General features: G+C 37.5%; 1 protein-coding gene across 9 annotated transcripts in view; it reads right to left on the bottom strand.

Annotated features, from left to right (window-relative positions):
* FBXW7 (F-box and WD repeat domain containing 7) overlaps positions 1-12,383 on the bottom strand; it is a 279,362-nt gene that overhangs the window by 205,304 nt on the left and 61,675 nt on the right. Inside the window, exon 1 of one of the 9 annotated variants that reach the window (XM_074950997.1) lies at positions 8,186-8,318. The exons of 6 other annotated variants lie outside the window; for them this stretch is intronic. The gene's annotated coding sequence lies outside the window, so the exon portion shown is untranslated. Of the gene's footprint in view, positions 1-6,298; positions 6,345-8,185; positions 8,319-12,383 lie in introns of those variants that run through there. 2 more of the 9 variants (XM_074950998.1, XM_074951002.1) reach the window with 2 other exon arrangements.

Genomic DNA, 12,383 nt, shown 5'->3' on the forward strand with positions numbered 1-12,383 from the left:
CAAAAGGATTGTAATGATTGTAAAAAGAACAGGAGTACTTGTGGCACCTTAGAGACTAACAAATTTATTAGAGCATAAGCTTTCGTGGGCTATAGCCCACTTCATCGGATGCATAGAATGGAACAGATAGTAAGATATAGATATATATACACATACAGATAAGTTGGAAGTTACCATACAAACTGTGAGAGGGGAATTAGTTAAGATGAGCTATTATCAGCAGGAGAAAAAAACTTTTGTAGTGATAATCAAGATGGCCCGTTTAGACAGTTGACAAGAAGGTGCGAGGATACTTAACTTAAGGAAATAGATTCAATATGTGTAAAAAGAAAAGGAGTACTTGTGGCACCTTAGAGACTAACCAATTTATTTGAGCATGAGCTTTCGTGAGCTACAGCTCACTTCATCGGATGCATACTGTGGAAATTGCAGAAGACATTATATACACAGACACCATGAAACAATACCTCCTCCCACCCCACTCTCCTGCTGGTAATAGCTTATCTAAAGTGATCATCAAGTTAAGCTGTTACTCTGAAACCTGTCATTATGCAAGGCACTGCATTTAGCCGTATGGAGTGGAAATCTATCAACTGCTGAGTGGGGTGGGAGGAGGTATTGTTTCATGGTGTCTGTGTATATAATGTCTTCTGCAATTTCCACAGTATGCATCCGATGAAGTGAGCTGTAGCTCACGAAAGTTCATGCTCAAATAAATTGGTTAGTCTCTAAGGTGCCACAAGTACTCCTTTTCTTTTTGCGAATACAGACTAACACGGCTGTTACTCTGAAACCTGTCAATATGTGTAATGACCCAGCCACTCCCAGTCTCTATTCAAACCCAAGTTAATGGTATCTAGTTTGCATATTAATTCAAGCTCAGCAGTTTCTTCTTGGAGTCTGTTTTTGAAGCTTTTCTGTTGCAAAATTGCCACCCTTAAATCTTTTACTGAGTGGCCAGAGGGGTTGAAGTGTTCTCCTACCAGTTTTTGAATGTTATGATTCCTGATGTCAGATTTGTGTCCATTTATTCTTTTGCGTAGAGACTGTCCAGTTTGGCCAATGTACATGGCAGAGGGGCATTGCTGGCACCTGATGGCACGTATCACATTGGTAGATGTGCAGGTGAACGAGACCCTGATGGCGTGGCTAATGTGATTGGGTCCTATGATGGTGTTACTTGACAGTCACAGCAATCACCACCCTCACTGAGAATAATTATGGATATAAAATTTGAAAGTTAGGCTACCCAGAAACATGTTTTGGCTATTTACCCAACCACATCAGTTAGCTGTCCCTAGTCCACGCCCACTAACTAATCTAAAGTTTTATATTTTAAGAAAGAGCTAATTTATTCTTTAAAAAATTCCAAGGTGCCTTTCCCCCCATATCCGTCTAGAAATTTCTTTCAGAGTTGTACTTATTTATCCTTCACCCCCTTTTATAAAATCCTGGGTAAGATATGGTAGTATTTAGTATTCCTGCGTCACCAACAACAGGGAGGTGACATGGATTAAAGAAGTTTGGTGTACTAGCAAAACTGATCTCCTACTAATACATCTGCCCTAGACATTGAACTGAAAGGACAGAAACTCCGCAGTTTATTTATTGGAACATAAAATCATATACATGCTTGCATTTTAGTCCTAATAATACATTCTTACAGGCAAGTCATATCAATCAGTTGTTGAAGTAGTCCGTAGTGCATAAAAGAAGATGTTAAAACTCAATCCACTTCTCTTGTGCTGCTTAACTAAATAAATTCCTTGGGTGTGAACTGACCCTTCTGGACTCTGAATTACAGTACATTGCACATGGTTGGGGAATGGTTCTCTGGTTCTGCAGCATTAGTGCTTCACTTAACTGAAATTGAAGGACTCTTAACACTCCAGTGCTCTAGAACTAATATACTTGTATAAAGTTCAAATTTTTGTTTGTGGCATACCAGTATAGTGGGCTTCCTCAAATTTTCATCAATAGGTTTCTTGGGGACTGGGCTTGACTCACCACTGCAGCGCCTCCTGCTGGTTGTCCTGGGAATTAGCTCTGCCCCTCTTCAGGTGGTGTCTTGCCCACCGTCACCTCTGCTCCAGGACCTGTGTCGCCCCAAGGACCACTGCGTCCTCTTCAGGACACAGCCCTTTGGCTGTGTCACACTCGGTTCTCCCCAATTCTGGGGGAACTGCAGTCCACTGTCCAGCCACTTCCTTCCGTGGCAAGAGCATTCTAAGGAGCAGAGGGGAGGGACCCAGGCTCACTCACTACTCTGGGTCCCGGCCCAGGGACCCTATACATAGCAGCCAATTACTGCATCCCCTCCAACTCCTCTGCAGATCTCCTTGGACCAGTTCCCTGCAGCCCAGCACCCTCTTTGCCTTAGTCTCAGGGCCTCAGCCTGCAGTACTGCTATGTCCAGGGTACTTGCTGCCCTCAGCCTGCAAGGCAGCCAATCTACCTCCATCCTCAAGCTCCAGGGAGTGCAACCCTGCTACCCTCAACCCCGCAGCCCTTCTTATAGGAGTCTGCCGGGCCATGATTGGCTGCTCCTCTCAGACCCTTTCTAATTGGGAAAGGCCTCTAGGGCTGCTTTTAACCCCTTTTCTGCTAGTGTGGGGCAGCTGCCCCATCACAGGGACATACTGAGAAAGTCTCTAAGTTCTCTATCTTAAGATGACGTGTGTATGAGTGCATATATAAGGGATGAAAACCATTTTTAGACTCCTAGGCAGCTTACATTTGGTTCAAATACTGACTATTAGAATAGTGATCTGTATAAGAGTCTGTTAGTCTTAGTAACTAAAAAGTGATCTGCTACCTTTTCCCTGTTAAGGGACAAATCGGAGATCCTTATTACCTCTGTCAGACCCACCTCACTAATGTCTAAAAATTAAGGTTACTATTTGGGAAAAACAGAAAATTTCAGTGTATTTTGATGTCACGTTACTGTAACTTTTCCCTGTCCAACTCACTAACAAGCACTATCTAGTTATGTCAAGTTACAAGGTGACTATCAAAGTCTGTGCTCTCTACTTAAAGATGAGAACATATTGGTAATGTTTATTCTTAATGTCATGAACAAAAAATTCCAATATTTGGGGACTACTGCCATAGCGAGCCTTGCATGACATTTTTGCTGTGAGCTCAAAAAACTTGATAAATAGAACCGTTTAGGTGTTTGCCGTTAGAAATAAATCACTACTAATAATCTGAAAATAGATTAATTTAGTTTATTTTAACAAGGGACTATGGCTATGCAAATGTATCACCATACACTAAAAACTGTGATACTATCATTTCAGCAGTATTATTTTAACCAATGCAGTATATTTCAGAAGTCCTTCCAAGAAACATTATTTATAAGCATATCTTTGGGAACAGCATTAAAAGTTCTATAGCAGCATCTAACATGCCCATAATTTATATTGATTGTTTATCTTACAAAAATAGTTCCTAGCTGTTTTTGAAAGGGAGGAGATAAGAAATCTTTTAAAAGAAACTTTACCTGCAAAGACAGCAATTTTAAAACCGAAAACATTTTAAGGTTGAAGGCCATTCATCAAAAGAATTTACTCAAGACAAGACAAGACAAGTTTTGGATCAAAAGCATTCGTTTCCCCTTTAATTTAAAGGAAAGCCATGTGTGTACCATATTCTTAGCATTCATACAAAAAGCACTTTGCTAAGCATGCTAAAAATGGATAATTATGAATTTTTATTTTTCTGCCCCATTAACAAGTATTTATGTTCATTAGTGTGTGTATTTATATAGAGATAGAGGTATAAAGAAATGTATATCCAATTTAAAATTTAAAGCCAGTTTCCATCTTACTTTAATAATGCATTTAATATTACATTACATATTAAATTATTCTAATGGTTCATGTTTTCACAGTATAGTTCTTATGGTACTAGAATGATATTAAAGCAGGATATAAACTTTAAAAAAGTTTATGATCTTTGACTGAGGGCTACCATAACAGCTAGTATTGAACATCTTTCAGACAGATAGCTGGTAGAAGAATGCTACCTCTAAATACATACGGGCAGTTCCTCACCTGTTGTAAATTGACATAGCTCCACTGAAGTAAAGATTCTACTGAGAATCTGTCTCATATTTTCCATATCACTTCCAGTTTATTATATATGTATGTTGATATAAAAATATAGACACATACACACACATTTACTGTCCATCATGTGAACTTTCAGAGTGCTAGGCCTAGTTTTAACAGCCACTATGTCTGCAGCCTAAAGGAAATTCCCACTCACTCACTCTGTTCTGTCATGGGCACTGTGATTAACAAGTATAACACATCACCATTTTTAGCGCAATTTTCAACATTCTGGAAATATAATGTGCTTATTTATGCCATGTTCATCATAGTGCCACGGAATTGTGAACTTGTGGTTAAAATGTTTTTGCACACTTGCTTTTTCCTACTGAAGTTAACAATTTTACTGTTTAAAATAGCATCATTTCTATTTTATATTTGTAACCGCTGAACTCAGCTACTCGCAAATATTTTGCTTAATGTTTAATAAATTCTTGTATTTTAACTTCAGAAAATGACCCCTGATCCCTACATTAACAGGGTTTAGGTACACAAAATACAGTGGATCATACCATCTTTCTCCAAAGTAATACCCTGTACAGAAAACGACCATGTCTTTCTAAAGTCACAATTACACTATAAAATAAACCCTGAAAAATATTACATTACTTAAGGAATGTTTGAAACACTGGACTCTATACTTTACCTTAAAAACCATCACCTTGCTATCTTAGCAATTAATTGTTTACTGTACACATCCTACTGATATTTTCAGGTTGAGGTGATTGTATGGTCACCTAAACTTTAGCGCACTAATCCATAATTCAAGTTACCTTTTAACTTAACTGTTTCCTACTTCAAAATTCATGCAGAAATTTTCCATTGGTAAGTGTACTGTGATACATGTAATTTTTTCACTGATTACCAGTGAAGTATTCTTGAACAATGGGTAAATATATTAGCAACACATTCTGAAAGTTTTTGACTGAAAAGGACTAAATATAAATTAGCATCAAACACAGGAGCATATTTTGTACTTATACTTACTTTTCACAAATGTACCTTGCAAATGAATGCTACTTTGCAAATCTTAGGCCTGGTCTACACTTGGGCGGATCGATCTAAGTTACGCAACTTCAGCTATGTGAATAACGTAGCTGAAGTTGACATACTTAGATCTATTTGCCACGGTGTCTTCACTGTGGTGAGTCAACAGCTGACGCTTCCCCGTCGACTCCGCCTGCATCTCTTGCTCCGGTGGAGTACTGGAGTCGATGAGAGAGCGCTTGGCAGTCGATTTATCACGTCAAGACTAGACACAATAAATCGACCCCCTGCTGGCTCGATCGCTGCCCGTCGATCCTGTGGGTAATGTAGACAAGTCCTAAGAGATATAAAAGCTTAACACACCAGGTTCAGTTTCAGGATAAGACGAGCTGGTCCAAAGGCTAGAACCAATTGAGAGTCCCAATTTCACTCATATCAGAGTTTATAATGACTTTCATACAATAAAATCCTTAACCTGACCTGAAGTTTAGCAGTTGAGTTTGTTTTCTAACCAGAGCCAGAATTTTGCTTCCTACCCACCCATCAATGCCCTATGTAGATAAAATGGTCAAGAGAATTGCTGTCTTTGTACTTTCCCCAAACACAGAGTGAAATTAGTTTTGCTATGGTCCAAGTTCTCAAGAAATTAGTAAAGCACATTAACAAAAATGTGCATTAAATAACTGCCAGAAAAAGGCTAGTAGTATATTAAATGTATTAAGATGACTTCTGATTCTATAAACAGAACATTTCTCTAAAATGTGAAAAGTCATCTGAAATTTTAAAAAGTCTGTCAGTTTCCAATGCTTCTATCATATAAGATCATTGGGGAAGAATACTGTTAAAAGTAGTTTTTATTTTGACACAGATAAGAGACACTGCATCTTTAAGAGTCCAGCAGTTTCAAAGCAACTCTAGGCTGCAATCATAACATCCATTAGAGTGCTCCACGTTTCAGAGCAAGCAAGCAAGTGGTTGTCATTGTAGCCAGTAAATCACCTGATCCTATTACAAAATCAATTACTGCAGCACATTTCTATTGCTACATAACTTGATGATAGCAAAATGATATTGGATAGCTACTGCAAGGTCAAGAAAACTGCTAGGAACATCTCAAATTTGTCTTTTCATGTAGGTCCAAATTATAATGCATTTACTTTATGGTATATTTTAGATTTTAAATAAATATGTATAGTTACCTTCTTTGGCTGACTGGGACATTCGATGGATAGTCTCTGTAACTGGTCTGATGTGTGGCTGCAAGATAGAAGATCAGAGCAGCAGGTCGAACGGCCCAGCCTCTTCATTAAAGAAGAAATAATGCTGCAGCCACATCCACACATTGACTTGCTCATCAGATGACTTTATTCCTTAAGAAACCAGAACTGGTACATTCCCATATATACTCAAAATTGGCTGCCTGCCTCATTCTGCAGCTCCCTGGCTGAAATTAACACTGACAAACAGAAAAAAAAACACGTGTCCGTCCCCCCCCCCAAAAAAGGGGGGGGGAGACCAGCCACAGTCCCATCACCAAGCAAAATTCATCATTAAAAAAAAAAAATTCCCAGACTATTGTTTTACAAGGTAAGATGTTTTAAGGCTCTTAACTAGTTTTTAAAGGGAAGAAAAGCATCTAACAGAAGAATAAATTCGAGGTGTCAGACACCCTAAATTGCACACTCACTACAGCTTCTGTCCTCCTCCATCACTTCAAGTCCATTTACCTACTCTACCAGCTCAGCCTATCCAACCTGTTCTCTCTCGAAGTGCACACTATTCCAATAGCCAACAGAAAAGAGCCACACCCCTCAACATCACCCATACACTCTATTCAAGAACCACTCAATACCTGGAAAAGAACTGCTGTTGCATTGCTTAGAGCAACAACAGGAAACGGATTACTGGATGGAGCCTGACCTGCCAATCAGAGCAGTTGACCTTTTATGACTCTAGTGTTCAAGAGGGACCTGTCAATTACATGTAAGAAGAATGACAGACTTGTCTTCCTGTTATACTCTACAATAGATTTTCTACAAAATATATTTTAAAATCTTATTCTAAATTGAAAATGCACATGCAACAAAAAGATTGCACCGAGGCATACAAATCTCTGAACATAAATGAGAATTGCTGCTACCAAGCTATGTGAGTTACTATAACATTTAAGAAAAAACAAATACAAATTTAAACCAAAGGACTAAGCAATAAAGGAATTTAAGCTGAAACATAACCCTGCTCTTATCAATTCCCAAGAGAAGCAATAGAGCTATCTAGTATAAGCAGCTTTGAAAAAAAAGTTAGACAAGTCTTTGGCTCAGAGGAAGAGTTACACAGAAAGGCAAACCTAATTCAAAAGAGCAGTCAGATCTAGATAGGCTTCCTGGCCTGTTTCAAAAAATGTTATGTTCTGAAACTAAAATATGATTTCTCAATAATACTGTCTACCTGCTTAATTTCATCTATATAATTTAATCTCTCAGTCAGAAAACTTGACAGTGTTTCTCAAAGTACTAAATCAGTGAACCATATACTGTTTTTTTCTTTCCATATGATAAAACATGCCAGTATTACAAATATTATAAAAAGATCATTTCAACTGGCTTACTGAAGTAAGCAATACGGTTTCTGAAGCAGAAGGTCTCACATTAACACAAATGATTAAAATCATTACAGGATAAGGTGACTTGAAATAATTGTCACTTGCATTTATAGAGCTATCAGTGCTTGTCTAGTTCAATAGCATTCTCTTTATCAAAAGGTTAAGAAAAAATACAGATGGCATGAAAGCAGCTTAAACATACATATTCAAGAAAAACTTCTTGTTTTCATACTGCACTGAAAGCTTAATTTCTCTCTTGCTCTCTCCTGCTCCCTATGCTTCCTTCCCTCCCCTTCCTAGGTTTAAAGCTGAACTGAGCTAGTACTGCCTCTCCCTTTCACCTTGCTCTGCCCTTTTGATATTTATGTTTCTATTCAATCAATTTCCAGTAGTATCTAAATATAAGCATGCACTGCAAATTGAATTAAAAAAACCTTTTGTAGATAAAGACTATGGATGCAAATAAGCAAAATAATGCAATAACCTTTTACTCGCCTGCTTGAGGTACTGTCTGCTGCATAGAATTTTAAATCCTCATCTGCAGATGCAATTGAGCTGGTATTGCCAAGGACTTTGCTCTTCCTGTGCTGATTCTACACGTCTATTCATTGAAAGAGCACATTATGCCGAAAATTTAAAGTAAAATCAGGTGAAATTACTCAGATGGTTTGAAAGGAACCGACATCTAAAAATCAGCTGCTGCTTTGACCAGTCACATTTCAGAGATATGTCAGACACATTGGTGAAGAAAGTCTTATTGCTGATGCATGCTTACCAGCAATATGCAGGATGTGGAAGTGCAGAGAGCTAATGAAAAAATATTAATACACAGAATTGAAGTGCAAGGATCAAGCTTTCACCATTAATACTTCATGTCTTTCATACCACAAAATCTCTTCTCTCAAGATGCTATTGCTTATAAAGCTAAGAGAGATCTTGTCAAAAACAAAATCCTTGTTTCAAACCCTTGCATCTCAGTAGACTGCAGATAAGTTCTAATAAAATATTCTAACTCTGTGCACAATACCTCTAATAAATGCAATCTTATTTTTTCTTTGGCAGCACATAATTAAGCATTACAAAATGTTATTTCTAAACAAAAAATAGACTAATAAAATACTAATGCACTGGGTAAAGATTTTTAGTTTAACATGGTTATGAAATACACTAGTACTTCATTGGAATTTGAATTCCTCTTAACAGAAATGAAACACCAGCAGTAAAGGCTGTTATTCATTATTTATGATTTTTCCCTCCTCATGTCAGTTTCCTTAATGTACTATTGATTCTCAGAATGCATACAGATGGGGCCAGTGACAGACAAACCAGATATATATAGAACAACTATCCAGAAAAGACAAAAGGAAGATGCTTTAGAAAGATACTAATATCACTACAGAATTTTGTTTTCAAGGCTACTGATGGGAAGGACAAAACAATTCCAATAAAAGTTAATCCTGATGCTAATGATATAATTTAGCAGAGAGTGACAACCTTATATTATTTTGCACTGAACTGTTCTATAAAATAGTTTAAAAGGTGAAATCCGATTTTGTTTAATCTGAAAAGTGTCACAGCTACATTAGTTTCTCCTGCATTTAGAAAACTAGTAAACACTCCAGTCCCTAACACTGGTGATTTTCCACGTACTTTAACTCCAACAAAGACAAGTTACCATTAAAGTTAAAATTGGTTGCTATGAATTGAGCATAAGATCAACCTGACCTTCACTTTCCTGTTGCAAACTCTAATTTATTATGTTATCCTTCAAGTTATTCTTTGATAGAATCTATAGTAAGGCAAGCAATACTCTCAGAACTATTGATATACCACTTCAAAAGTTTAACAAGCCTTAAATATTTCTATTAAATCCGCTTAAAAAAAATCAAGTTTAAAAAATAGCTTTAATTAGCAAATTTCAAAAAAGCATTCATCTTGTTCTGTAATAAAAATGTTTTATTGCAAATATATTATTCTCTAGCAATTTATACAACCAACTATAGAATTCTAATACATCTCTTAAGTGAAACAGAGGTGATTTCATGCTAAGCTAGAAGTGACTCTTGCATATGTAAAATATAAAGAGGAAAAACAGCTACATGTGCGCACACACACAAAATAAAATTTTTAGCTCAGGAGTCCTGATGAAAAATCTTTAGAAATTCAGACATAGAATGAGGAGAGGACTGTACACTATGAATAGTTTAAAAGAATTGGTTAAAAAACTACTTATGTACGATACTTGCACACCCTCTGATATCAAATATAGTTCACAAGGATGAGCCTAGAAATAATAAATAAGTCATGAAGGAGATGAAGACATTGGACAGAACCTGTTGAATACACCTGAGGGGTTGGGGGTCAACTACCAGAAAAATAAATTCTCCACAAATCACAATGTTGACAAAGGTTTGGGACCAAGCAACTGTGGTATGTACGCACCAGAAACAGAGGTTTCTGACCATTCAATTCAGGCAGTGGCAGTACTCCAAGACGACTGATCCCAAACTCAAAGGCAAGCTTAGACACTTGGGTTGCTTTTATTGGATTCCTGATAAAGTAAATTCTTAGGAAAGGTACAAAAAATTTTAATTTTTTCTAGTTAGAGATTCATGTCCTCTCAAACATTTAATATGTTGCTAATATTTCTTAACAGAGAGTAAAGAGGGAATTCACAAAATATATAAAAATTCAGAGCTAGAATGTATTATAACTTATTTTATGTGGTAAACTATCAATGCTGACAAAAAGTTAACAGGCTAAACTTAATACAAATGTTTTGCTATCTTCTAGATAGAAACAGAAGAGAACTAGCCTAATGAAAGTTCACAGGACAGAGAAAAAGAAGCTCCTGCTGATGACAACCAAGTCTTAAGGAGACTCTTTTTAGAAGGGGGCATAAGATCCCAGAGAACCATGGATTGTCAAGTGACCTGTCTAGTTCAGCTTCCAGAAATATTCACATTGGCCTCCCTGGTAAGAAACAAATTCAACATCTGTAATATGCCCACCCACAAATTGTACAGAATATCTGCATCTTGACCAGCTGTTCCTCTGCAAATCAAATGGTCTGCTTGGACACAACTTGCCTGCCAAATAGATAGTTGCTCCAACTATCAAACAAAAGCCAGATTTTCAATGAGCCTTCCTGTGTCCAAAACATTTTTAACCAATCCTAAATACAAGCAGAATCACATATTTATATGTGCAAGACAGGAACTACTACAAGCTTAGGGAAAATAAATGAATTAAGTGACAAACTGAGCCCCCCAACTCAAAAACTTTTATGATGTCTCAAAACTACTTTGTCTTTATGAAAAGCTGTATGTAGGTCTTCCATACCATAAACGCCTGAAAGCTTAGAAACTCTGTTATAGTGACAAAAACATTCTATCTCAGATGCAAAAGTAAACAGATACTAAGAGGTTTTAAAGAAACCTCCAAGTTTCACAAGAACTAATTACAAGAACTTAAGTCTTATTACGAAGGTGTAATTATGAATTGAATCTAGGCTACACATTTGTCAGATCGTTAAAAACTGCTTTCCTTATGGGTGAGAAAAGAGAGTCCTGCAGTACAAGAACATGGTAGGTAGCTGGCTGCTACATACACTTTAGCTATAGACAGAAGACAACAGTTTATTGGGAGAGAAGAGAAAAATAATTACTAAAAGAGAAGTTACAAATCACCATTTTAGCCTCTATATAAATCTGAAAAGGTTTCCACTTGCGGGAGTGAAGCCATTTTCTGGATGTTTCTCAAGTTTCTAGAAGATCAGATGTGACTTTTTTATTTATTTACAGTTATTTATTTTAAGTCAAATGCCCCTCCCATCCCTATTAACAGCCCACCATCCAAATAGTTATGCCTGGTCTACATTACAAAGTTTTGTCAACGTAAGTTGACTTGCACTGAGGTATATGTCTCTACACCAAAATTTGTCCTCCACTGACATAAGCGCCCTGTTACAGCGACGCAACACCTCTACCTCCCCAAGCACCACAGAATCACTCTCAGCCTACCAAGGTCAACACAGTGGAAGTGTAGACACTGCATGATCTGTGTAGATTCTAACAATCCTCCAGCAGCTGTCCCACAAATTCTCCTATCTGGCGACAGTGGCCACTTGTCACAATTTTGAGCCCCAGTGCCTATGGAACACAGACACTGGAAGCCCCCTCCCCGCCCTTAAAACTCTTTGAATGTTTTCCAAATACCTTTTCCTGATTGTCCAGCTTGGCGCATACAGCTAGCAGCTCACCTTTATTGCGTGCATCCAACCAACCAGACCATGCTGGGTCCATACACACAGAGAGCTAATAGACATGTTCCTGCCTGCAGCAGGCAAGAAGTGTTGGATCCCCTTGGCCTGTGGGGAGAACAAGGCATTGACTTTTCATTGATTACTTTACTGGTATTGCATTAGAAAATATAGAGTTAGGGAATACATTTTAAAAAAACAGTATCGCAGTCTGATCACACAGTCCACCTCAGAGAAGTATCCTGTGCTTGGGTGAAGGTAAAAGAAACAGAGGTAAAGTCTGTATCCGTTTTTCAATTGTTTGGCTTGCTGGGTGAGGCAGTGGGGAACAGGAAGGATATGGAGTACCTTTTTTTTTTTTTTTTTTAAATCTAAATAGGGATGAGCCTTTTGTCGTCTTCAGAGACATCCATGAAAGTTT

The sequence above is a fragment of the Natator depressus genome, chromosome 4, assembly GCF_965152275.1.
Source record: "Natator depressus isolate rNatDep1 chromosome 4, rNatDep2.hap1, whole genome shotgun sequence".
Taxonomy (NCBI): domain Eukaryota; kingdom Metazoa; phylum Chordata; order Testudines; family Cheloniidae; genus Natator; species Natator depressus.